General features: G+C 38.5%; 1 protein-coding gene and 1 pseudogene across 4 annotated transcripts in view; one reads left to right on the forward strand and one right to left on the reverse strand.

Moving 5' to 3' along the window:
- EXOC2 (exocyst complex component 2) overlaps nt 1-27,481 on the forward strand; it is a 283,103-nt gene that overhangs the window by 29,678 nt on the left and 225,944 nt on the right. The window contains exon 1 of one of the 4 annotated variants that reach the window (XM_060614964.3): nt 9,151-9,296. The exons of the other annotated variants lie outside the window; for them this stretch is intronic. The gene's annotated coding sequence lies outside the window, so the exon portion shown is untranslated. Of the gene's footprint in view, nt 1-9,150; nt 9,297-27,481 lie in introns of those variants that run through there. 4 annotated transcript variants of the gene reach the window in all.
- LOC132667893 (elongation factor 1-alpha 1 pseudogene) lies at nt 12,714-19,325 on the reverse strand (annotated as a pseudogene).

Here is a 27,481-nt window from a genome sequence, read left to right on the forward strand (position 1 = left end):
TTTTTGAGACAGAGACAGTATGAGCAAGGGAAGGTCAGAGAGAGAGGCACAGAATCCGAAGCAGGCTCCAGACTCAGCTATCAGCACAGAGCCGGAGGTGGGGTTCGAACCCACAAACCCTGAGATGGTGACCTGAGCCAAAGTCCTATGCAGCATTGACTGAGCCACCCAGATGCCCCAGGGCTTTTATCTTGTATTGCCATTATTAATGCCAGAACCCATTTTAAAACCCTGATCTACAAACTATGTATGTTAAGTATTTGAGCTTGGTCTATTATGGCTTAGTTTAGAGACTTAACAGATTGGATATACTTTTGTTTATTAAAATAAATCTAGATTGCCTTGTGACTCTATTACTTATCTGAAAAGATAAAATTTAAATGAAAAAAGTCCAAAACATTTTAAAAGCTGTTGTCTACTGTCCTTGTGTGAAGATGTCCTTTGTTCTTGCAGGTAGGAAGGGATTTATCTGCCAGAAAATGATAATTCTCTGGAAGACCAATACACATTAAAAAATCAAGGCATCAAGTTTAGAAATTATTTCAGCTTCTGTTTCTTTATTTTAGAGAAACACTACTAAGAAGCAGGAAAACACTTAGGCTTTTATGTTTCACTGTATCTTTAGAAAATAAATCATTGATGAAATGTGTAAGGTTAATACTATATTATTTTAATTAAATGAGGTTTATGACAAGGCAAAGCCAAATTTTTGTTAACCTGTTTAGTATATTTGCATAAGAAAGACCTTAGGACAGATTTTCAAAGACTACTGGTTTCTTGCATTTGGAAATCTTTGTGAAGAAAATTTGTAGACACTTAATGACAAGCATAGATGAGAATTTTCCTTTAAAAATGTCTCTGTTAGCCTGGCATGGGTTGTGAAACTGAAAACGTTTGGAGATGAATTCTGTTTTTTAAGGCTTAGACTCTTCCCTCATAGTGATAAGAAATTATTTATTTGTGACACTAAACAAAACATTATAATGTAGGATATTTCTAATTTAGGGCAGGTTGAAAAGAGATCTCTTTCTATAATTCATTTTACAAATAATTACTGAGTACATACTGTGTGGTGGGCATTGTTTTATGTGTTTTGGACCTTGTAGAGTAAAAAGCAGATATTCTTATATTTCTAAATTAAATGCCTAAATGGTCTTCCTGAGATAATGGTTTGCCCATGTTTGGGGACATGTAAGTAATGTTTCATGGTAAGGAAATACCATTAATTTTTACATATGAGCCAGTATAATGAATGCTGGGTTTTCAGCTGCCTCTGATTTGAATGTCTGGAACACAGCTATACTCCTCAATCATAAATAAGAAAATAGATCATATTTTTTGATTCATTATCATTAGTAGTGGCCCAGACATTACCTATTGTTACCAGACATTACTTTGTTTTACTTGGACAAACTTTGAGGTTAACATAGTTAAGATTATGATCTTCTATAAATGCTCTCAAAATGGATTTGAAATACTGGAAGTAAATTGGAAACTACTTCTTAGTAGTGTTTCTCTGTTTGTTTGTTTGTTTTTTGGAGTGGGGAGGGTTTCTTTTTTTTTTCTTTTTCTTTTTTTTAAACTAGAGTTACTCTAATTTCAATTCTTTTTCACACCAGAATGAGCAGTAGTAACTCAGTCACATAGGAAGCAACTAAGGTTCTCATAATGTGGGCTATCAGATAGAAAAATGACCTCATAGTATGCAGTGTGGTATAAAGGAAAGAGTGATATTAGACTCCTAGGAGTCAGGAAACCAAGGATATGGTCTGTTTTATAAGTAATTAGATGTGTGACCTTGAAATAATCATTTAACATCTTTGGGTTGCAATTTCTTCAGATGACAGGTCTAGGCATTAATTGGATCAAGTCTCTTGGCTTTGATTCTGTTGAGTACTGACATGTCCTACTGATAATCACCACCACCATGTGAAGGGTAGCTGACAGTCTAATATTTTATTAATTACCTTTTCAGTAATATTCTGAATGTTTTCATCCTACTGTTTTTCTGGAAATAAAGATTGTAAGATATTTCTGCCTAAATATTTGTTCTTTAGATTCTGAAAGTAATCAGTTGAAGCCACATGCTTATCTGTTTTATAGTCTAATACTAAGGACAGGGATAATATAAAGATAATTAAACCACCACTCAGCAGTGGTCTAATTTTCCATGCCAATTGAACAAAGCATTTTCCTTTGTCCAGAACTGTAGACATTAATCAGTGAGGCAGCTTAATTACCTACTCTTTCCTTAGTGTTTGTTTTCCCTGCAGTGTTATGGTATCTTTGGGAACAATATAATTTCTGTTTATTAAAGCAGTTGTTGGAACTTTGTGTTGAAATATGTCTATGCTTTCTTGAAAAATTTTATTAATATGTGTTAGCTTACTAAATTTCAGGCTTAACAATTTATAATAGTTTTCAAGCACATTCTCAAAACAAGCTTTATACTCTTTTGTACATGCTTAGAAACATGTTTAAAGCGATAGTACTATATGACCCATTAAAAGAATATTTATTTTTGAAATTTTTATAATTTTAGTGTATTTACTAAATATAGTTAAATATATGGGACTTGGTAAATATTCTTTTTTTAACCAAACATTAGTTTTAGCATGTCTTTTGCTTAGTAATTGTTTATTCATTGCTTATTTGTGCATTTTGTTAATATGAATATGCAAGTAAATATTTATCTGTTGACTAACAGTGGACCTTGTACATTGATTAGTAGGAGAATAATAATTTGATTTAGTTTTGCTTTATTTTAAAATATTAACAAAGCATTATTGAGAACTTTTTATTTTGATACAGGTTCAAACTTACAGAAAACTTAAAAAAAATAGTAAAAGTAACTCACTCCTATAAACTTATAAGAAAATACAGTGGTGGGGTGCTTAGGTGGCTCAGTTAGTTAAGAGTCCAGTCTCAGCATAGGTCTTGATCTTAGGGTCTTGAGTTTATGCCCCATGTTGGGTTCCATGTTGGGCATGGAGCCCATATAAGGAAAAAAAATTATGGTAAATAACAACTGTAAGCTCTTTAGCTAGAGTGACCAATTGTTTACTTTTCTTTTTTTCTCCAGTTTTTATTTAAATTCCTGCTGGTTAACATACAGTGTAGTATTAATTTCAGGTGAAGAATTTAGTGATTCAGCACTTCCATACAACACGTTGTTCTCATCACAAGTGCCCTCCTTAATCCCCATTACCTATTTAACCCAACCCCCACTTTTGATATATTTACTTTTTGTCCCATTTATTTTTATTATTCTGTCAGTCTGTCAGTATGTATTTCTTTAACTCATTTGAAAATATGGTGCAAACATTTTTTCCCTACATACTTCAGTAGGTAATTAAGAACAAAGACATTCTCTTACATTACCACAGTACATTTATCAAAGTGAGAATTTACATACCATACTATGTAAATGCAGTTCCAATTCAGATGGTGATAATTTGTCCAATTTTGTACTTTATAGAAGGTATTTTTTTCCTCTTCTAGAATCCATCCAGGATCATGCAGTATATTTAATTGTAATGTGTCTTTTCTCTCTCTTTTTTAAAATATTTTATTTATTTTTGAGAGAGAGTGCAAGCAGGGGAGGGGCAGAGAAGGGGATGGGGCAGAGGATCCTAAGTGGGCTCTGTGCTGACAGCAGTGAGCCAGACATGGGGCTTGATCTCACCTAACATGAGATCATGACTGGAGCTGAAGTCAGATGCTCAACTGACTGAGCCACCTAGGCATCTCTAGTTGTACTGTCTCATTATTGTCCTTTAATATAGAATAGTTCTTCAGCTTTTCTTTGTTTTTATTGACCTTGACATTTTCAAAGAGTACAGACCAATGATTTTATAGAATGTCTGTGAATTTAGGTTGTCTGATTAGTTTTGGGTTATGCATTTTTAGCAGGACTATCACAGAAGTGATGTCAGATTCTTCCCAGTGTAATACATCAACGACATCATGTTTGTTGCAACATTGGTGATTTTAATTTGGATCCCTTGGTTAACGTGATAGGTGTCAGATCTTTTGTAAAACTACTGTTTTTCCCTTTGTAGGTAATTTGTAGAGAGATGCTTTGAGACTATGTAAATATCCATTTTTTTAAGCCAAACACTAGTTTTAGCATCCATTGGTAATTAATAATTGTATCATAACTTTCTTATTTATTGGTTAACATTCTGTAGTAAGGAGAGTTTTCTTCTCTATTTTTTTTTACTGGTTTATGTTAATAGGATGGTCTTGCATATTTTCTTATATAATAGATTACAATGCATTGCTATCATTAATTTTTTTGATGTCCAAATGTCTCAGATTTGGGTAATGGGAGCCCCTTCGGTGAGTACTTCCCTACTGATGTAACAAAATGATTTAGGTTTATCTTGTAGTTGTCCTGCTTTGGCCCTGGAATCAGCAGTTTCTCCAAGGATTCTGGTTCCCTTTATTGGATGATGGTACTTAGAAGTTAGGTATGCTCATTGCTACTTATGTAATATTACGTGTAGCCTCTCTCATTGTGTACAGAGCTAGGAAACACACACTCACAATCTATCGGATACATACATCTGCCTATCTGTGTATCTGTCCATCATATATGTCATATATATGTTTATTAAAAACTCTGAGTTCATCTTTTGTGAAGAGGATTTTCAGAGTTTTTGCTCATTTTTTAAAAATCGGGTTGCTTAAGTTGAAAAATTGTGTTTTTGATATAAAGTCCTTTGTCAGATAAATCTATTGAGAATATTTTCTGCCAGTGTATGGTTGCCTGTTTATTTTCTTTTGATGAGAAAGTTTCAATTTTGATGAAGTCTAAAAATACCAGGTGTTTCAATGTATGGTTATTGTTTGCCATGTTGGAGAAGAACTCTATGTGTAGAGATGCCCTCTTATTTTATCTTCTTTATTGTTTATAATTTTATGTTTAGATGTGATCCATCTTGAATTAATTTTTGTAAGTGGTGTGAGGCTATATTTAGATTCCTTTCCCCCCTATGTGGAAACTGAATTATTTCAATACCATTTGATGAAAATGTTTTTATTTCCCTTGAATTGTTTTGTTGTGTTGTCAAAAATCAACTGGTTATATAAGCATGGGTCCATTTCTGAACTCTGTTCTTCTCATTCATTAGGTTATCCTTATGCCAGCAACTCACTGTCTTGATTACTGTAGATTTATAATAAGTCTTTAAATCATGTTCTGTAAGAGTTAAAAAAAGTTAAAAAACTTTCCCCTCCTAAAACTGTTTTGGCTATTGTAGGTTCTTTGAAGATCTGTAGGAATTTTAGCATCAGCTTGCTAGTTTCTTTACATAAGCTTGTATAACTTACTCTTCCATTTTGGGAGAATTGATATTTCAATAACATTGAATTATCTGGCCCATAGACTGTATAGTTCTTCACTTATTTAGTTCTTTTTTTGCCTTCTCTATTTTAAAGTTTTCAAGAAGTCTTGTATGTTGTTTTTATTAAATGTATTTTTTAAGTATTTTGGTTTTTACAATGATATTCTTAAACAGAACTTTTAAAAATTTGACTGTAATTGTTTCCCACTAGAATTTAAAGTAGATACTTTTTGATTATTAACCATGAATAATGATATCTTGCTAAATTCAGTTATTAGTACTATTAGTTGCTTAGTTGATTCCTTAGGATTTTCTGTATAAACAATTATGACATCTGCAAATGGAAATACTTCCTTTGCAGTCATTATGCCACTTATTTCTTTAGCCTTATTGTCTTATAGCACTGGCTAGGACCTCTAGAGCATTGTTATATAGACAAGATGAGTGAGACATTTTTCCTTTATTTACTGGTCTGAGAGGAAAAGCACTGTATATTTCATCATTAAGTGTAATGTTAGGTGATCCCTCCCACCCCGTTTTCCTTTATTAAGAGGTCCTTTCTATTTCTAGTTTGTTGAGGTTTTTAAATCATGAATAGGTATTGAATTTTGTCAATGATTTCTACATCTTTTTAGATAAATACATGGTTTTTCTTTTTACTTTAATGTTATTTACAGTGATTGAGTTTTGAAAGGGAAACTGCCTTTGCACAGCAGAGTTTATAAACCCCACACGGTCATGATGTCTTCCCACAGCTTCTGTTTTCTGAAATAATTCATGTAGGCTTGGTATTATTTCTTCCTTAAATGTTTGATAGCTTTTATCAGTGAAACCACTAGGTCAGGAGTTTTTTTTTTCCTTTCTTTCTTCTTCTTTTTTTAATGTTTATTTTTGAGAGAAAGAGAGCGAGTAGGGGAGGGGCAGAGAGAGAAGGAGACACAGAATTTGAAACAGGCTTCAGGCTTGGTATTATTTCTTCCTTAAATCTTTGATAGTTTTTATCAGTGAAACCACTAGGTCTGGAGTTTTCTTTTTTTTTCTTTCTTCTTCTTTTTTTTATGTTTATTTTTGAGAGAAAGAGAATGAGTAGGGGAGGGGCAGAGAGAGAGAGGGTGACACAGAATTTGAAACAGGCTTCAGGCTCTGAGCTGTCAGCACAGAGCCCAACTTGGGGCTCTAACTCACAAACTGTGAGATCATTACCTGAGGCAAAGTCGTACTCTTAACTGACTGAGCCACCCAGGTGCACTTCTGGAGTTTTCGTTGTAGGAAAGTTTTGGTTTTTTTTTTAGTTTTTTTTAACGTTTATTTATTTTTGAGACAGAGAGACAGAGCATGAACGGGGGAGGGGCAGAGAGAGAGAGAGAGATACAGAATTGGAAGCAGGCTCCAGGCTCTGAGCCATCAGCCCAGAGCCCTACGCGGGGCTCGAACTCACGGACCGTGAGATCGTGACCTGAGCTGAAGTCGGACGCTTAACCGACTGAGCCACCCAGGCGCCCCTGTAGGAAAGTTTTTGATGATGAATTTGTAGCAGGATTCTTGTACAGAGAGACAGGACACTGAACCTTTTCTGTCCAGGAAGCAACTTCATTCATCGTGTTGGCATGGGCTCAGTGGGTTTGTACCCAAAACACTGAGCCCCTAGCGCAGTGGGGGTTTTCCTTTTGTACAAGTTTTGCTCCTTTGTCTCCCATATATAGTAACATTCAAAGTCTGAAAGGATGGTCTTTGTTGCAGAGTTGTGAGGAATGTTGTACACCTGCATATAGCCAGGTCGCCTTCCCTTGGCTTTAGGTTTTCACGATATTCCTTAGGGAGGGACTCTACCACATTACCCCTATTGATGCTCGGACCCCTTACTTTGGGTCAAAGAGCATCATCTTGGTTTAGGGGTTTATACTTCCATAACATCATCACATGCATGGCTGTTTTCTTTTTGACCATTACGTCAGTGAGGCTGGAGACAGACTGCATAACCAGGGGAGCTAGGCAAGGTAGGATTAAGCAAGGTCACCAAATTAAGAGAATAATACCTATGAGGATTTTGAATCCCCCAAGAGTTGAAAACCATCCTCCAAATAACTCCCTGGGGTCCCAACCTTTCCAGGTCTGGACTGGGACATGAGCAACCTTTCTCATTCGATTTATCGCCTCTATGACTTTTCCTTCATCACCTATCTGTAGGCAGCAGTTGCTCAGGTTAAAATTTCCACAAACTCCTCCCTCCAAAGCAAGCAAATAATCTAACGTCAAGCAATTTTAATAGATAACATTGCTCATTTTAGTTTGCTGCTTGACTATTAAGTTAAGAACTCTGGCAGTTTCATTGGTTATAATTTGTACAACTGCTTGCAGTCTGATTATGCGGTTTAGCATGCAGATGGGAGTGCGTTAGCCCCAGGATCCATCTTCTGCCCAGGTGACAGGGCCATAATATTGGATTATACACTTGGGAGGCCATTCATTATCTTTCCAATTGCCAATTTGTAGGGCATGTTGTTTCCTTTGAGTCTCCCTGTCCCCATACACTTGGATTCCCAAATGTTCCCCTCTGGCAAGTGGGATCAGGAAGAAAGATGAACAAATAGTTCCCAGCACACATGACCCTGACCAGCCTGAGGGAAGTGTTGTGTAGTCTGTCCTTCCACATATCCAGTATAGTCCACCTGGGGCCCACCATTTGATGACTGTGTCGACAATGTCCCAGGCCTCTTGGAGATGAGAGAAGTTAGACAAGGGGTGGGGATCTGGCTCAAGGTGATCTGGGGTTCCCCACCTTTGGGTTTCCTGAGTTATAAAATCTTTGGCCTAGGTAGGCATGTTAAGCTTCCAACAGAGATGGTGAACTTCCTTTCCCCCTGGGCAAGGCAGTTTTTTGTTTTTTTTTTCCAGTAATTGAGGTTTTGAGGAGCCAAACCCCAGTAGTAGGGTTGGGGCATTCTGTTCCATTATAAGGTTCTCAGGGATCTAATTCTCTAGCCTCCTATGGCCATTGATCCCCCATGTTGGTTCCCTCGCATACATAACAAGAAGAGATCTTTAGAGTTTGGGCTATAGTCTCTGCTAGGGCTAGAAATAGATTTTCATCGTGACAGACAGGAGGAGGACCCTTCTCCATTTCTTCATAAAAGGAATGAAAGACCTGGTGAGTTGTGGCCTTACGTGTGACAATAACTCTTAAAATACGACACTGTTCCTGTGTCTGTGCCCCGTCCATGGATATATATCCCCATCTGCCAGCTACCATTCCATCAGGGGTCTCCCAGGTTAAGAGTAGTAAAATTAACCGGATTACAGGTCCCCAACTGACAATTTGGTGTAGTCACTCCCTTCTGAAAGAATGCTGTCATGCCTTCTTTTTTCCCAAGTAGTCCATGAAACACAGCTCCTGCTAGGGCATAAAAACTCAGGTGTATCGGCACAAAAACCATTTTCCTCACACACGTGTTTGTCATTGAGTCAGTATTCCTGCTCCTAATCTAAGCCTCTGCATGGTATATCAAGAGTCCTTGGGCCCTCTATGACAAGTGCCCACTTTTTTCATATGACAGATGCCTCTGGGCCAATACCTATAACCACACATATGTCAAACAGCATTGACACCTGTCGTTTTGGGTTAATAATTTGTGTCTAGCTGACCAAGGCCCCCTACTCTTGGTAGGATCGGACTTCTAAACAATCTTCACTGGGGGAGTATTGTGGGTCAAAGCAAGTATACTGACTCTCCCATTGGCAGATAGAATATGTGGTCTTATTATGTCTGCAGGTCCCCAGGACTTTTCCTTGGCATAAGAAGTGAGTATGGTATAGTAAGGTCCAAGTGACTCCCTGGCCTGACTTGGTTATGTGAATACATGGGTCACATGATGAGGAATCTAGGTCTACAGAAAAGGTCCAGATTAGAAGCAACCGATACCAATGAAGCATCCTATCCACAAAAGGAAGGTGAGTGCTAGCAGAAATCTCTCACCATACTGCCATCTGGCCAGGGCGGCCGCTGCCAATCCTGTGGCAAAAAGTAGAGCAAGAATCACAGTGATGGCAAGACACGAGGGGTGACAGCTCTTCACAGTAAGGGAACAGATATAGAAAATAGGGACAGTCTATCTGTTCCACCAGACCATCGATTTCTCAAGCTTCTGCTGTGTGTAGATTAGTCAGCGTCTGGAGTGACTGTCCCCAGTCACTGCAGGGCTGCAGTCTCCCAGAGCCTCTGGAGTTGCACATTGCTTCTTCCATATGGTCAGCTTGCACGGCATTGATGAATCAGCTCCCAGTTTCAAGATGCTGGCTTAATTTTGCTGTGGTGAATCCAGAGACCCAGCTCGGTTATCTTTACCTCAGTAGGGGTGGACGGAATGACAGTGAACGGGCCCCTACAGAGGGATTTTAGGGGTTGGACATTCTACTTCTTCACCCATACAGCATCTCCTGGTTCAAAGGGGTGAGCCTCTGTGGTCAGACTCACAGGTAATCACTCCCTAACCCAGTGGTGTAAGGTGATTAGGGTAGAGCCAAGGGGCTGTATCTCTTGCCTTAGGGTTAGATTGCCTATCTCATTTAGGTCCCCCCCTTATGCCCTTGATAATTGGGAAAGGGCACCCATAAAGATTTCATAAGGGGAGAACCCCATCTGCTTAGTGGTGCTATACCTGATTCTTAACAAGGCATTTGGCAACACTCGGTCCCAGTGTAGGTGGGTTTCCTGGCATAGTTTACTTAATTGTAGCTTCAGGGTTCGGTTCATTCATTTTACCTTCCTGGAGCTCTGGGGTTGGTATGCCGTGTGTAACTTCAAGGTGATCTTTAACCCCTTTGCCACCAGCCGCACCACCTCAGCCATGAACGCTGGCCCATTATCTGATCCCATAGTGATAGGGATCCCAAATCAAGCAATGATTTTTTTTTTTTAAATATGAAATTTATTGTCAAGTTGGTTTCCATACAACACCCAGGGCTCATTTCAACAGGTGCCCTCCTCAGTACCCATCACCCACCCTCCCCTCCCTCCCACCCCCCATTAACCCTCACTTTGTTCACCGTTTTTTTTATTTTTTTATTTAAAAAAAAAAATTTTTTTTTTAACGTTTATTTATTTTTGAGACAGAGAGAGACAGAGCATGAATGGGGGAGGGGCAGAGAGAGAGGGAGACAGAATCGGAAGCAGGCTCCAGGCTCTGAGCCATCAGCCCAGAGCCCGACGCGGGGCTCGAACTCACGGACCGCGAGATCGTGACCTGAGCTGAAGTCGGACGCTTAACCGACTGAGCCACCCAGGCTCCCCTGTTCACCGTTTTTAATAGCCTCTTATGTTTTGGCTCCTTCCCTCTCTAACCTCTTTTTTTTTTTTTCCTTCCCCTCCCCCATGGTCTTCTGTTAAGTTTCTCAGGATCCACATAAGAGTGAAAACATATGGTATCTGTCTTTCTCTGTATGACGTATTTCGCTTAGCATAACACTCTCCAGTTCCGTTCATGTTGCTACAAAAGGCCATATTTCATTCTTTCTCATTGCCACATAGTATCCCATTGTGTATATAAACCACAGTTTCTTTATCCATTCATCAGTTGATGGACATTTAGGCTCTTTCCATAATTTGACTATTGTTGAAAGTGCTGCTATAAACATTGGGGTACATATGCCCCTATGTATCAGCACTGCTATATCCCTTGGGTAAATTCCTAGCAGTGCTATTGCTGGGTCATAGGGTAGATCTATTTTTAATTTTTTGAGGAACCTCCACACTGGTTTTCCAGAGCAGCTGCACCAGTTTGTATTCCCACCAACAGTGCAAGAGGGTTCCCGTTTCTCCACATCCTCTCCAGCATCTATAGTCTGATTTGTTCATTTTCGCCACTCTGACTGGCATGAGGTGGTATCTGAGTGTGGTTTTGATTTGTATTTCCCTGATGAGGAGTGATGTTGAGCATCTTTTCATGTGCCTGTTGGCCATCTGGATGTCTTCTTTAGAGAAGTGTTTATTTATGTTTTCTGCCCATTTCTCCACTGGGTTATTTGATTTTCGGGTATGGAGTTTGGTGAGCTCTTTATAGATTTTGGATACTAGCCCTTTGTCCAATATGTCATTTGCAAATATCTTATCCCATTCTGTTAGTTGCCTTTTAGTTTTGTTGATTGTTTCCTTGGCAGTGCAGAAGCTTTTTATCTTTATGAGGTCCAATAGTTCATTTTTGCTTTTAATTCCCTTGCCTTTGGGGATGTGTCGAGTAAGAGATTGCTACGGCTGAGGTCAGAGAGGTCTTTTCCTGCTTTCTCCTCTAGGGTTTTGATGGTTTCCTGTCTCACATTCAGATCCTTTATCCATTTTGAGTTTATTTTTGTGAATGGTGTCAGAAAGTGGTCTAGTTTCAACCTTCTGCATGTTGCTGTCCAGTTCTCCCAGCACCATTTGTTAAAGAGACTGTCTTTTTTCCATTGGATGTTCTTTCCTGCTTTGTCAAAGATTAGTTGGTCATACCTTTGTGGGTCTAATTCGGAGGTTTCTATTCTATTCCATTGGTCTATGTGTCTTTTTTTGTGCCATTACCATGCTGTTTTGATGATTACAGCTTTGTAGTAGAGGCTAAAGTCTGGGATTGTGATGTCTCCTGCTTTGGTCGTCTTCTTCAATATTACTTTGGCTATTCGGGGTCTTTTGTGGTTCCATACAAATTTTAGGATTGCTTGTCCCTGTGTACCTGACCTATGAAAGCTACATTGGTCATCTGCTGGTTAACTGGTACCTCTGGATCAAAAGGGGGGTAGAGACGAAATGCCTCACATAGTCTGTCTTAAAACTGGCTCGGGCTCTCCTTGGGTCTCTGGAGCACTTCTGATGTTTTACTCATAATTATGGCCTTTTTTCCATAAAAAGGGAAACTAGCGGACCCATCTATTATGATCAGGAAGGCCAGATCTGAGGCCAGTGTGTTTTTGTGTACTGACCCTTTACCACTACAGACTTACTAAATTGGAAGCACCATACTCCCTCCTGTATGGAGAAGCCCCAGGCTGTGATTGAACTAATGCAGTTAGAAGGGCTATTTAGAAGGGCTTCTTGATAACGTCCAGTCCTTGCAAGCCTTCCATCTACACTTGAGTCATTTGGGTCCCATTTGGGGTCCTTCCTGGGGGAGTGAGCCCAAGCATGAGCCTGGGTATCTAGTGTCCCAGCTGGGGCATTCTCCTCTAACCATTTTAGAGCCATCTGGGTAATTTGGTGATGCTCCCCCATGTCAAAGAGGGTCAGGAGGAGTTGGCAGCAGTCGATCCATATAGGTTTATGGGTTTGAATTATGGACTGCATTAGTTCAGTCATAGCCTGGGGCTTCTCCGTATAGGAGGGAGTGTGGTACTTCCAACTTAGGAAGTAGTAAAGTACACTAAAACACACTGGCCTCCTTGGATCTGGCCTTCCTGATCATAATAGATGGGTCCCCTATTTTCCCTCAGTGGCATCTGTAGGGCTCCCTGGTGTTGCTGCAGGGTGGGGGGGGGGATGTCTCTGCTAGCCTGATCTAGTCGCCTTCCGGGAGGGGTGTATGGGGTTAAGACCAGTGGTCCGGGAGAGCTGGTCACATCCAGAGAGGCCAAGGGTGCTAGAGGTGGTGAGGACTCAGGACTAGGGGCAGGTTCTGGTGGGGTTTTGGCAGCCGGGGCAGCTGGAAGTGCAGGTGGCAGTGAGGGGTACAGTGGGGCATATGGTGGTGGGGTCCCCTTAGGCTCTCCTGACAGTGTGGGTTTTTTCAGTTTTTGGCCAGCATATGGAAGAAGCTGTGACACGACCCATCATAACTTTACAGTTCTCTTCAGTACAGACATTTAGCCAAGGCGGCTGGGATAGGACCAGGTCTTGCCAACAGTCAATGTAAGGAAATTGGTCATGGTGGTCTGGATCCTCCGTAACGACCCTGAACACTCAGCCAACTAATTCCTTACCAAGTGAGCCCTCAGAGGGCCAGTCCAATGATGGCCAATGATGGCCAGTCAATTTCACAGAATGTCTGGAGCTTTCCGGGAGTTAATTTCACGCCATATCTCCTGAATATCCCTTTTTGAAATTCCTCAACATATACTCCAGGGGAGTTGATTTACTCTGTTTTCCACTCGTTTCCTCCCCCTAATGGACAACTTCCATGCACAGGAGAGGAAAAAGGGGGAAGGGAGGGACTAATTTGGGAAGGACGCACACTCACTTTGTCTGTTTCTGGCTGCTCGCCTCTCAGAGATACCTCAGGAGCCTCTTAGCATTGGTGGGTCAGTATCAGCCCTGACCTAGATCAAACTCTTGAGGTTGCCGTGGAACCGCAGATCGGGACCGAACACTCACTTCAGCACGTAGGTCAGGTTGGAAACTTTCTGTTGACTGTCTCATTCACACATAGTCATGCAGTGACTCTAACCTGCCACCCGGCGCCTAGTGCCTTGGAATTGTGGTTTTGTTCCTTAGGGAACTACTCCGGTAACTCTGTGAGGTGATCAGGCTCCCCTTCTGCCTCTTACGGGCAGGTCTACCAAACAAACCCAGTTCTTACCCATCTGACAGGCGGCTCTCCCTGAACTGGCTTCTGGACCTCACCGGGTTCTGTTGTGCATCCAGGGTATTCACCCTAGCATCCTGTTAGGGGCTAGTCACTTATGGATCAAGTGGTCTGTTGGCATCAGGTGAGGTTGCTTCTCCCACCACTCCAAGGTTTGCACCCTGGTGACAAAAGAGGTGGAAACGCACCGTCTCCAAAACCTGGACTTAAGCCCCCAAGAAATGTAGCAGGATTCTTGCACAGAGGGATGGGACACCAGGGCTTTTCTGTCCAGGAAACAGCTTTATTCATTGTGCCAGCACAGGCTCAGTGAGTTCATACTTGAAAAACTAAGTCCTGAGCACAGCGGGGAGCTGGGGGGGAGGTTGCCTTTTGGACAATTTTTGCTCCTTTGTCTCCATATATGGTAACATACAGTCTGAATGGGCAGTCTACATTACAGAGTCATGAAGAATGTCACACAGGTGCACATAGCCAGGTTACCTTCCCTTGTCTTGAGGTTTTCACCACATTTCTTAAGGAGGGGCTCTACCACAAATTCAGTTTATTTAGTAAAGATAAATGTATAGAGATTTCTTATTTATCTTGTGTTAGTTTGGTAACTTGTCCTTTTAAGGAATTCTTCTCCTCATCCAAGTTGTAAAATTCATTCATAAAGTTTTTCATAATATTCTTTCATTACTCCTTAAAAAATATCTTTAGTATCTATAGTTATCTGCTCTTTCATTTCTGAAATTGGTAATTGTGTTTCTTCTTTTGAAAAGAGTTTTGCTAGTATTAATTGATCAATTTTTGAAGAAAGACTTTTGGCTTTACAATTTTTTTCTCTATGTATGTATGTATGTATTTATTTATTTATTATTATCACTCTGTTATTTTCCTTATTCTGCTTCCTTTGTTCTTCCTCCCTGCCACCTTGCATTTAATTAACTTATTTGCCTTTTCTAATTTCTTGATATAGAAACATATGACCTTAATTTTAATCTTTTTCCTCCTATCATGAGCTTTTAATGCACCATTTTGTCTCCATCCCACAAATTTTGATTATATTTTCATTAACATTCAGTTCATACATTTTTTTTTTTATTTCCCTCTTCATTATTTTTTTTGACTGTTGGGTTATTTAAGTGTGTTGTTTAATTTCCAAATGATGTGGGGAACAAAGGCAAAAGAAAAATTAAATTTTCATTACAACTTGAGCCCATTGACAAATCCTTGAGACAGGCAGAGTGACCTTCCTATAGGAATTCAGCTGCCTTGATGCTAATACTTTTTGCTAAGGGCAAAAAGCAATCTTAGCTTCACATTATCCTGACCTCTAGGATCCTGATAAGTCTTCTTTAACTTATAAAAATTCCTTTGGAAACTTCCTTTATCTCTATTTCCTGAAGATAATTGTTGGCAGTCATCCTTCAAGCATATGGCCCACTGATACGTATCTGTAGGGTCTCATGACTAAGGTTTTAGTAGACAGTAATAAATGACCTTTTCCTTACAATAGCTAGCCCCCTCAAAGTCCTGGAAACCTTGCTTCCCAAATTCCTTAGACTTATGCCATTTCTAATCCCCTCCCAACTTGGAAGTGTATTAGCCACTCCTCACAACCCTGATGCAACCCTTTCTGCCTGGTCCTGTCCCTGTGCTTTAATAAAACCACCTTTTTGCACTGAAGACATCTCAAGAATTCTTTTTTGATTATTCACTCCCTAACCCCAACATTTCCACATCACCAAATACTTGGATAAATTGTATTGCTTTCCTTTCTATTTTAATTCCTTTGTAGTCTTTGGAATTTCAGTCTTTGGAATTGATTGTGACATACTTTATGGCCCAGTATATAGTTTATTTATAGGGTGAAAATTCTTTACCCATTTGAAAAGGAGCTTTGGTAAATGTCAGGTCAAGATGATCCATAGTGGTGTTCATATTTTCTATAGCCTTACTGATTTCTTTATTTTTGTTTAATTGTTATCCCTATTTAAAGAGTATAAAAATCTCTAACCATGATTGTGGATTTATCTCTTTTGCCCTATCACTCAGTATTTGCTTCATGTGTTTTGAAGCTCTATTCTTAGCTGTATACACAGTTTGGATGGTTATGTCCTGATGAATTCACCCTCTCTCATTATAAAGTCTTTCAGGTTACTGTGTGTGATTTAATTTCTCTTTCAGATTAAAGAAATTTCTTCAGCATTTCTTGTCATACAGATTTATTCCTAGTGAGGTTCCTTTATTTGAAAATAACCAGTTTTATTCCTTTTTTTGGTCAGCTTTATTGAGGTATATAATTGACAAATAAAATTGTATTATACTTAAAGTATACAACATAATGATTTGATATTATATACATTGAGATATATACATTCAACAATTATAGTTGATCTACACATCTATCATTTCATGTATTTACCCTTTTTTGTTTTATTTATTTGGTGAAAATGCTTCAGTTCTATTCTCTCAGCAAATTTGTTATATACAATATGGTGTTACCAGGTATAGTCACTATTAGATCCTTAGACTTTATTTGTAACTGAAAGTTTGTATCCTTTTACCGGCTTTTCCCCGTTTTCCCTTACTCCACAACCCCTAACAATCATCATTCTACTGTTTCTATGAGTTAGCCTTAAAAAAAAAAAAAAAAAAGTTTTTATTTTTTACTTATTTTTTTAGGTTCCACATTTTTTTAGTGATACCATGTAATATTTGTCTTTCTCTGAATGCCTTATTTCACTAAGCGTAATGTTCTCTAGTTTTATCCATCTTACACAAATGACAAGATTCCCTTCTTTTTAAAGGCTAAATAATAATCCATTGTATGTGTATGTTACATTTTCTTTTATTCATTCATCCATCCATTGACATTTATGTTGTTTCCATATCTTGGCTATTGTGAATAATGAATGCTGCAGTGAACATGAGAATACATATATCTCCCTGAGATAATGATTTTATTTCATTAGGCTATATATTCAGAAGTGGGATTGCTGCATCATATGAAAGTTTCTTTAAAAAAATTTTTTTTTCTTCATTAAACATTGTTTTAATGGGTTTCAAAATTTCTACAGATTTTTGGTCAAGTTCTTTCCATCAAAAAGTACTGAATTTAGAGGTGCTGGGTGGCTCAGTGGGTGAAGTTGTGTGACTTAGGCTCAGGTCATGATTTCATGGCTCATGCCTTTGAGTCCCGCATCAGGCTGTCTGCTGTCAACACAGAGCCTGCTTTGGATCCTGTCTCCCACTCTCTGCTCCTCCCTCTCCCGCCCCCCCCTTCCCCGTCTCTCTCAAAAATAAACATTAAAAATTTTTTTTCTTTTAGTACTGAATTTAAGGGGTGCCTGGAGTGGCTCAGTTGGTTAAATGTCCAACTCTTGATTTTGGCTCAGGCCATGATCTCATGGTTTATGAGATGGAGCCTCGTGTTGGGCTCTGCACTGTCAGTATAAACTCTCTCTCTCTTCCTCTCAAAATAAATAATGAAAACATTAAAAAAAAAATAATGAATTTAAAAACTAATAATTTAAAACTGCCATATATACACACTGCCCCCACCCACATGCCAAATGGTTCAGATTATTCTCCTTTCCTTCTTAAGGTTTTCTCTGCATTATTATTGTTAACTAGTCTTTTACTATTAAACTTAAATGAACTGAGACAAATAGTACTGAGACTGTTCTTCCACCACTGATTAAGATTGGGGTGGCAGGTATTAGGGATAATATCCATTTAGATTTTTGACCTTTCTGAGAAGATTTGGTGACCTTGCCTGCTCCAGCAGTCTTCTTGTCCATGCTTTGATGACACCCACAGCAACTGTCTGTCACGTCATGAACAGCAACATGACCCCTAAGAGGATAGTCAGAGGAGCCCTCAACACATGTGAACCTGCCAGGAACCATATCAACAATGACAGGATCCGCATTTCAAGAGTAACTTCTGGCTACTTTTCAAAATGATGATCAATCTTTTCTCTCATCTCAGCAAACTTGCAAGCACAGACACAAACCAGCATTGATTTGGCCTGGAGGGCTCAGGTTAATCACTTGAGCCATGAAGCCGGTCGCTTCTGTTGATGGGTCATTTTGCTGTTACCAGCCATGTTACTTCGATCAACATCTCTGGCAGACAAATTCTTTACATTGAAGCCCACATTGTCCCTAGGAAGAGCTTCACTCAAGAGTCAGTTGTAATGTTGACTGGAACAAAGGTGACCATCATGCTGGGTTTGAGAGTCTCCCTTCAGTCCAAAGACACAGAACCAATACCACCAATTTCGTAGATGTCCTGGAGGAGGGTCAGATGCAAGGGTTTGTCAGTTGGATGAGTTGGGTGTAGGATACAATTTAGAGCTTTAAGCAGCATCGCTCCACTGTCATTACCATCTTTAAGAATTATTTTCCATCCCTTGAACCAAGGCATGTTGTTCTCATTCCAACCAGAAAGTGGCACAAATGCTACTGTGTCAGGGTTGTAGCCAATTTTCTTAATGTAGGTGCTGACTTATTTAATTTCCTCATATCTCTTTTGGCTGTAGAGTGGCTTAATGGTATCCATTTTGTTAATACCAATAATTAGTTGTTTCAGACCCAGTGTGTAAGCCAGAGGGACATGCTCATGTGTCTTCCTGTTGCGGGATCATTTGAGAGAGTCTCCAAGGATCCTTGAGACATTTCATGGTACAACTTAGTAAGTTCATTCAAGTAGCATGGGCATAGGACCTGTGGGCAGAAAGAGTTGTACTTTTCTGTATGAGGCTAGTGCTTATATGCTTAGGGATCATGGGGGAGGGGACACGGAGGGAGTATTAGATCATAAATGTTTTCTTCGAATTTCTACTTGTAAAACTACTTTCCCAAGATTTCTTGGGTGCTTAATTATAGGTGAGATTTACAAGCATTCATTATACCTTTTAAGAATATAGCAACCAGCATGTATTTGATCCTTATCAGAACTATGCAGGTTAGAGGTCAGCATTCTAGGCTAAAGATGAACATTTTTCTGCTTCTATCCCTCATCATTCCCATTCTTGAAGATACTTGCTTCAAATTCATAAACACCATCAACAACAACCAGGACAGCATAGTCTGATGTGTGCCTATAATCATATATTTATATATACACACATACACATACATATATATTTATCAAGTCTCTGTGTGTTGGGGCACCAATGATGGTCACATAACACTTGCTGGTCTCAAATTTCCACAGAGATATCAGTGGTGATACCATACTCACATTCAATTTTCAGTTCATCCAAGATCCAGGCATACTTGAAAGAGCTCTTTCTCATCTCAGCAGGTTTCTTCTCAAATATTGTAATGGTTCTTATATTGATCCCACCACATTTGTAGATAAGATTGCCAAGGGTGGTAAACGTGCCCAAATCTACATGTCTAATGATAATGGTGTTGGATTGAGCCTTTTCCTTATCCATTTTGGCTTAGATTTAGCAGTGGTTTCATGACACCCTCTGTTCTGGTGGCAAACCTATTGTGAAAAACTATTTTTAATTTCTTGAGGACCCTCCTTGCTATTTTCCATAGTGGCTGTACCAATTTCCATTTCCACCAGCAGTATATAAGTGCTTTTGTTTTGTCTACAGCTAACATTGTTAATCTCTTTTTTATTAGAAGAATTTTTTTAAATGTTTATTTTTGAGAGAGTAAGCAGGGAATGGCATGAGAGAGAATCCCAAGCAGGCTCTATGCTGTCAGCACAGAGACGAGTGTGGGGCTGGAACTAATGAACTGTGAGATCATGACCTGAGCTACAATCAAGAGTTAGACGCCCAACTGAGTGAGCCACCCAGGTGCCCCAAGAATTTTTTAAGTTTAAGAGAATGACAGAAAGAGAGAAAGAGAATCCCAAACAGGTTCCACATTGTCAGCACAGAGCCTGATGCGGGGCTCAAACCCCTGAACATATCAGCTCATCAACTTCAGCTCAGGTCATGATCTCACTGCTCGTGAGTTCAAGCCCTACATTGGGCTCTGTGCTGACAACTCAGAGCCTGGAGCCTGCTTTCAATTCTGTGTCTCCTCTCTCTGCCCCTCCCCCACTCACGCTCTGTCTCTTTCTCTCAAAAATAAATAAACGTTAAAAATAAACCTTCATTCATTATATAGTTTCTATTGATCTATGTTCATGTTCATTGTTTCTTCAACTATCTTTTGTTCAACTCATCAGTGTATTTTTCATTTCATATATTGTACCTAGAATTTCGATTTCAGTTTTGCTATTTTGAATATCCATACATTCATTCATTATGATAATATGTTCTTTAATAGTTTATTTGTTATAAACTCTTTCAGATTCTTGTTTACTAATTTGGATTTGGCTCATTTTGTTTCTATTGTCTGCTTTGTTACTTGACTAGGGGCTATGTATTTTTCACTTTTTTTAAATGGGTCCAATCATTTTTATTGTATCCTAGGTATGTGGATAATACATTTTAAGACTTTGGATTCTTTTGTATTCTTCTGAAGAGCATTGGCTTTTTAAAAATTTTTCATTAAAGAATATTTTTTAACAGACATTGTTAATTTGATTAGATTCAGATTTCAAAATCTTGTCTCTCCTGTAGTGGGCAGCAATTGAAATCACTGCTTCTTTCATTCTTTAAGCTGTTGCTGTCTACTGTGCTATTTGGAGTCTCTCACGTACTGTTCAGGGGTCAGCCCAGGGTTTCAGTAATGTTTTTCTGCCTCTGTGGCTCCATCTGCTCCAGGACTTTGTTCCTCTCTTTCTAGTTACTGTTAGCTCAAATCTCCATCCTCCTACTCCTCAAGCCATAGGACTGTGGCTTTATGATTTTGTTTAGCTCCCTGTGCTAGTAAACTGGGAAGTTCTCTCAGATGAAAACTGAGTATCTAATATCTGTGTATTGAGTGATTTTTAAATTCTCTGAAATATCCTAGCAAAATACTGTAAACTTTGTATGCCTCTTTAAACTTATCTGAAGAATTTTTTAAATGTTTACTTACTAATTTTGAGAGAGCAAGAGCGCGCACACACACGTACATTCGGTGGTGGGGGAGGGGGGGATGGAGGAGCAGAGAGAGATAGAGACAGAGGCAGAGAAACCCAGGCAGGCTCCATGCTCAGTGCAGAGCCCAACCTGAGGCTTGATCTGCCAACAGTGAGATCAATGACCTGAGCTGAAATCAAGAGTCAGACACTTAATCGACTGAGCCACCCAGATACCCCCTGAAGAAATTTTTTGTTATCTTTTTTTTAACACTTTTTTAATTAAAAAAATATGTTAGTTAATATATAGTGTATTAATGATTTCAAGAATAGAATTTAGTTATTCATCACTTACATGTAACACCAAATGTTCATCCCAACAAATGCCCTCCTTCATGGTAATCGCCCATTTAGCTCATCCTTCCACACAACACCCCTCAAGCAAACCTCAGTTTGTTCTCTCTACTTAAGAGTCCCTTATGGTTTGTCTCCCTCTCTGTTTTTATCTTATTTTTCCTTCCCTTCCCCTCTGTTTTATTTTTTTAAGTTCCACATATGAGTGAAATCATATGATATTTATCTTTCTGTGATAGACTTATTTCACTTAGCATAATATACTCTGGTTCCATCCATGTTGTTGCAAATGGCAAGATTTCATTCTTCTTGATTGCTAATATTCCATTATATGTATACACACTACATCTTCATTATCCAATTATTAGTCGATGTACCTTTGGGCTCTTTCCATACTCTGGCTATTGTTGATAGTGCTGCCATAAACACTGGGGTGCATGTGCCCCTTCGAATCAGCAGTCTTGTGTCGGGTAAATACCTAGTAGTGCAATTGCTGAGTCATAGGTAGTTCTATTTTTAAGTTTTTGAGGAACCTCCATACTGTTTTCTAGAGTGGTTGTACCAGTTTACTTTCCCACCAGCAGTGCAAAAGGGTTCCTCTTTCTCTGCATCCTCACCAACATCAATTATCACCTGAGTTGTTAATTTTAGCCATTCTGACAGGTGTGTGGTAGTATCTCATTGTGGTTTTGATTTGTATTTCCCTGATGATGAGTGATGTTGGACATCTTTTCATGTGTCTGTTAGCCATCTGGATGTCTTCTTTGAAAAAGTGTCTATTCATGTCTTATGCCCATTTGTTCACTTGATTATTTGTTTTTTTGTGTGTTGAGTTTGAAAAGTTCTTTATAGATTTTGGATACTAACCCTTTAACTGATATGTCATTTGCAAATATCTTCTCCCATTTTTAGTTTTGCTGATTGTTTACTGTGCAGAAACTTTTTACTTTGATGAGGCCCCAATAGTTCATTTTGCTTTTGTTTCTTGCCTCTGGAGACATATCAACTAAGAACTTGCTGCGGTCGAGGTCAAAGAGGTTGTTGCCTGTTTTCTCTTCTAGGATTTTGATGGCTTCCTGTCTTACATTTAGGTCTTTCATCCATTTTGAGTTTATTTTTTTGTATGGTATAAGAAAGTGGTCCAGGTTCATTCTTTTTTTAAAAAATTTTTTTTTAACTTTTTTAAATTTATTTTTGAGACAGGGAGAGACAGAGCATGAACAGGGGAGGGTCAGAGAGAGGGAGACACAGAATCTGAAACAGGATCCAGGCTCTGAGCGGTCAGCACAGAGCCTGACGCGGGGCTCGAACTCACAGACCGCGAGATCATGACCTGAGCCGAAGTCGGCCGCTTAACCGACTGAGCCACCCAGGCGCCCCATCATTCTTCTGCATGTTGCTGTCCAGTTTTCCCAACACCATTTGCTGAAGAGACTGACTTTTTTCCATTGGATATTCTTTCTTGCTTTGTCAAAAATTAGTTGGCCATACATTGGAACATTTCTTGATTCTCTGTTCTGTTCCACTGATCTATGTGTCTGTTTTTGTGCCAGTACTCTCCTGTCTTAATGATTACTGCTTTGTAATACAGCTTGGAAGTCCAGAATTGTGATGCCTCCAGCTTTGGTTTTCTTTTTCAGGATTGCTTTGGCTATTCAGGCTCTTTTCTGGTTCCATACAAATTTTAAAATTGTTTATTTAGCTCTGTGAAGACTGCTGGTGTTATTTTGATAGAGATTGCATTGAATGTGCTGATTGTTTTGGGTAGTATCAACATTTTAACAATATTTGTTCTTCCAATCCATGAGTATGGAATTTTTTCCACTTTCTTGTGTCTTCTTCTTCAGTTTCTTTCATAAGCTTTGTATAGGTTTCAGTTTATAGATTTTCACCTCTTTTGTTAGGCTTATTCCTAGGTATTTTATGGTGTTTGGTGCAATTTTAAATGGAATCAATTCCTTGATTTCTCTTTCTGTTGCTTTATTATCGGTGTATCAATTTCTGCTTGTTGTTTTTATGTCCTTCGACTTTCCTGAATTCATGTATCAGTTCTAGCAGTTTTTTGATGTAGTGGAGTATCATGTCATCTGCGAAGAGTGAAAGTTTGACTTTCTGCTTGCCGAGTTGGATGCATTTTATTTTTTTTTAATTTATTTTTATTTATTATTATTATTATTATTTATTTATTTTTTTGTCTGATTGCTGAGGCTAGGACTTCCAACACTATGTTGATTAACAGTGGTGAGAGTGGGCATCACTGTCTTGTTCTTGGCTTTAGAGGGAAAGCTCAGTTTTTTCCCAATGAGGATGATATTAGTTGTGAATTTTTCATATATGGCCTTCATGATTTTGAGGTATGTTCCTTCTCTCCCTACTTTCTTGAGGGTTTTTATAAAGAAAGGATGCTGTATTTTGTCATGCTTTCTCTGCATCTGTTGAGAGTATCATGAGGTTCTTATCCTTTCTTTTTTTAATGTGATGTATCACATTGATTGATTTGCAGATATTGAACCAGCCCTGCATCCCAGGAATAAATCCCATTTAATTGTGGTGAATAATTCTTTTAATGTATTGTTGGATCCCATTTGCTAGTATCTTGTTAAGAATTTTTGCATCCATGTTCATCAGGGAAATTGGTCTGTAGTTCACCTTTTTTGTAGGGTCTTTGGTTTTGGAATCAAGGTAATGCTGGACTCGTAGAATCAGTTTTGAAGTTTTCCTTCCATTTATATTTCTTGGAACAACCTCAAAAGAGTAGGTGTTAACTCTTCTTTGAATGTTTGGTAGGATTCCCCTGAAAAGTCATCTGGCCCTGGACTGTTGTTTGTTGGGAGATTTTTGATTACTGATGCAGTTTCTTTACTGGTTATGGGTCTGTTCAAATTTTCTATTTCTTTCTGTTTCAGTTTCGGTAGTTTATATGTTTCTAGGAATTTGTTAATTTCTTCCAGATTTGTTCATTTCTTCCAGAATTTTTCAGTGTATGATTGTTCATAATATTCTCTTATTGTTTGTGTTTCTGCAGTGTTTGTTGTGATCTCCTCTTTCTTTCGTGATTTTATTTATTTGGGTACTTTTTTTTTTATCAGTCTGACTGGGGGTTTATCAATTTTATTAATTCTTTCAAAGAACCAACTCCTGGTTTCATTGTTCTGTTGTTTTAATATCTGTATCATTGATTTCTGCTCTGATGTCTATTATTTTCCTTCTTTTGCTGGTTTTGGGCTTTATTTGCCGGGTTTTGTTGTTTTTTTTTTTTTCCCAGCTGTTAGGTTGTGAACTTGAGACCTTTCTTGCTTCTTTAGGAAGACCTGGATTGCTATATACTTCCCTCTTATGCCTTTGCTGCATCCCAGAAGTTTTAGATTGTCGTGTGTTCATTTTCATTGGCTTCCATGTACTTTTTAATTTCCTCTTTAGTTTCTTGGTTAACCCATTCGTTCTTTAGTAGGATGTTCTTTAATCTCCAAGTATTCATGGTCTTTCTTGTGGTTGATTTCCAGTTTTATAGCATTATGGTCTCAAAATATGCAAGGTATGATCTTGATCTTTTTGTACTTGTTGAGCATTGATTTATAACCTAGTATGTGATCTATTCTGGAGAATGTTTCAAGTGCACTCAAGAAAAATGTGTATTCTGCTTTAGGATGAAATGTTCTGAATATATCTGTTCAGTTCATCTGGTCCAGTGTGTCATTCAAAGCCATTCTTTCCTTGTTGATTTTCTGCTTACATGATCGGTCCATTGTTGTAAGTGGGGTGTTGAAGTCCCCTACTATTATGGTATTATTATCAATGAGTTATTTTATGTTTGTGATTAATTGACTTACATATTTGGGTTCTTTCATGTTGGAAGCCTAAATACTTACAATTGTTAGATCTTTTTGGTGGATAGACCTCTTAATTATGATAGAATGCCCTTCTTTATCTCTTGTTGCAGTCTTTATTTTAAAATTTAGATTGTCTGATGTAATCCGGCCTTCTTTTGATGACCATTGTCATGATAGATGGTTCTCCATCCCCTTACTTTCAATCTGCTGGTGTCTTTAGGTGTCCTAGTTCCTTTCCATTTCCATACAGTTTCCTGATCAGCTTGTCAATTTCTGCAAAAAAGCCAGCTGAGAATTTAATAGGGATTGAATTTTATTTACAGATCAAGTTGAGTATTGTCATCTTAACAGTATTAAGCCTTCCTGTCCATATCTTTCCATTTATTTAGCTTTTGAATCTTTTTCAATATTATATTGTGGTTTTCAAAGTACTAGTTTTGCATTTTTGTAAAATGTATTACTGAGTATTTTATTCTTTGTGAAGGTGTTGTATACAAGTGTCCTTTAAACTTTTAAAAGATTTTTGCATGGATATACCTAATATACATGTCTATATACCCAGTAGGTATATAGACTATGTCTCTATACCCAATAGGTTATATAGACTATGTCTCTTTACTTTACCCCTTGTATTTCTTCTCTTTGTCCTATTTTAATTCCAGTGTTCCACTGATACCATGAAACATTCAGAAAACATTCAGAATTTATGTGATTTCTTTCAGCAGTCATATGATAATATTTATTTTGTGAGATATGTATGACAAGCATTGGTTGTATAGAGTTGGTTAAACATCTTGTGTTTTCAAAGAGGAGATGTAAACATGATATCTAAGATTTAACGCAGTGAATATTAGAATTATGTATCAGAAGCATTGTAGAGGATCAGGGAGACTATTTTAGATTGACCTTGAAATATTGGTAAGGGTTTAGCAAACTTGGAAAGACTTTCTATTTAGTCAAAATAAGATAAATCATGAAGGCATAAAAGTTCTTGACGGTTCATAAAAGGTGACTGGGCTTATATAGTTAGTATCAAATGAAGGAAATGATTGAGAGTGAAGTAGGAAATACAGAATAGTTGTGACAGGTTTTAATAAAATGGTAAGGATTTTGTGGGCACTGGAGACTTCTGAGTAGTGGAGTGTCGTGGAAGATTTTTTAAAATCTGGGATGATGGGGCGCCTGGGTGGTTCAGTCAGTTAAGCGTCCGACTTCGGCTCAGGTCACGATCTCGCGGTCCGTGAGTTCGAGCCCCGCGTCAGGCTCTGGGCTGATGGCTCAGAGCCTGGAGCCTGTTTCCGATTCTGTGTCTCCCTCTCTCTCTGCCCCTCCCCCGTTCATGCTCTGTCTCTCTCTGTCTCAAAAATAAATAAACGTTAAAAAAAAAAAATTTAAAATCTGGGATGATGTTGATTAGATCTGTATTTTAGCAGGTGTTTGCTGAGAGTGGATTGTAGTGGAGAAGTAATCGGGGCTGAGTAACCAGTTAGAAGTCTGTTAAATATCCAGGGAGAGAAGATGAATTTTTTTAAAAAATTTTTTAATGTTTCTTTTTTTTTTAAACAGGATTTTTCTTTATTTAAAAAAAAAAATTATGTTTATTTTTGAGAGAGAGACAGAGACAGAGACAGAGAGACAGAACATGAGTGGGGTTGGGGCAGAAATAGAGGGAGACACAGAATCCGAAGCAGGCTGCAGACCACAGCTGTCAGCATAGAACCTGACCCATGGACTGTGAGATCATGACCTGAGCCGAAATCGGATGCTTAACCAACTGAGCCACCCAGGCACCCTGAGAAGGTGAATGTCTTAACTGGGAAAACCACAAGCTCTGAGATGAATAGTTGACTTTGGATTCTAACAGAAAGATTTTGACTCTTTGATTTAGGAAGTAGGATAGGGAAGGGGAGGGGTTCAAAATAACTTGAGTTTTCTTATTTGGTTTGTTGGATGATTGGTAATCTCTTTCCTGTCCTTCTTTTGTTGTTGTTGTTTTGTTATTTTAATTGTATTAAATAAATTATGTAGGCATGATTGATTGCTTCATTGGCTATGAGATTGAACTCAATCTCAGGCCTCATTCCCCTTTTCTAGAAGAGGCCAAGCTGATGATGGCTCAAAACCCTAACCCTCTAATCACATGGTTGCCCTTTCTGGTTAGGCTTTGATATTGAGATGTCATGAATATTACATACATATGATATTGAAGGCTCATGAATAACAAAGATACTTCCTGGATTTTGAGTCTCCCAGAAACTAGGGACAAAGGTCAGTAGCATTTTTTATTATACAACATAACCCAGACACCTATAACTCTTCTGCCATCTACCTCCACATTTCCAGATTCTGTGTCTAATCTGCCATTATCTTGATAATCAATTTTAGATAAAATGTATAATTCCATTTCTCTCTTTATTCACCTCTCCTCCTCCCAAACACA

This window comes from Panthera onca, chromosome B2 (genome assembly GCF_046562875.1).
Source record: "Panthera onca isolate mPanOnc1 chromosome B2, mPanOnc1 haplotype 2, whole genome shotgun sequence".
Lineage (NCBI taxonomy): Eukaryota > Metazoa > Chordata > Mammalia > Carnivora > Felidae > Panthera > Panthera onca.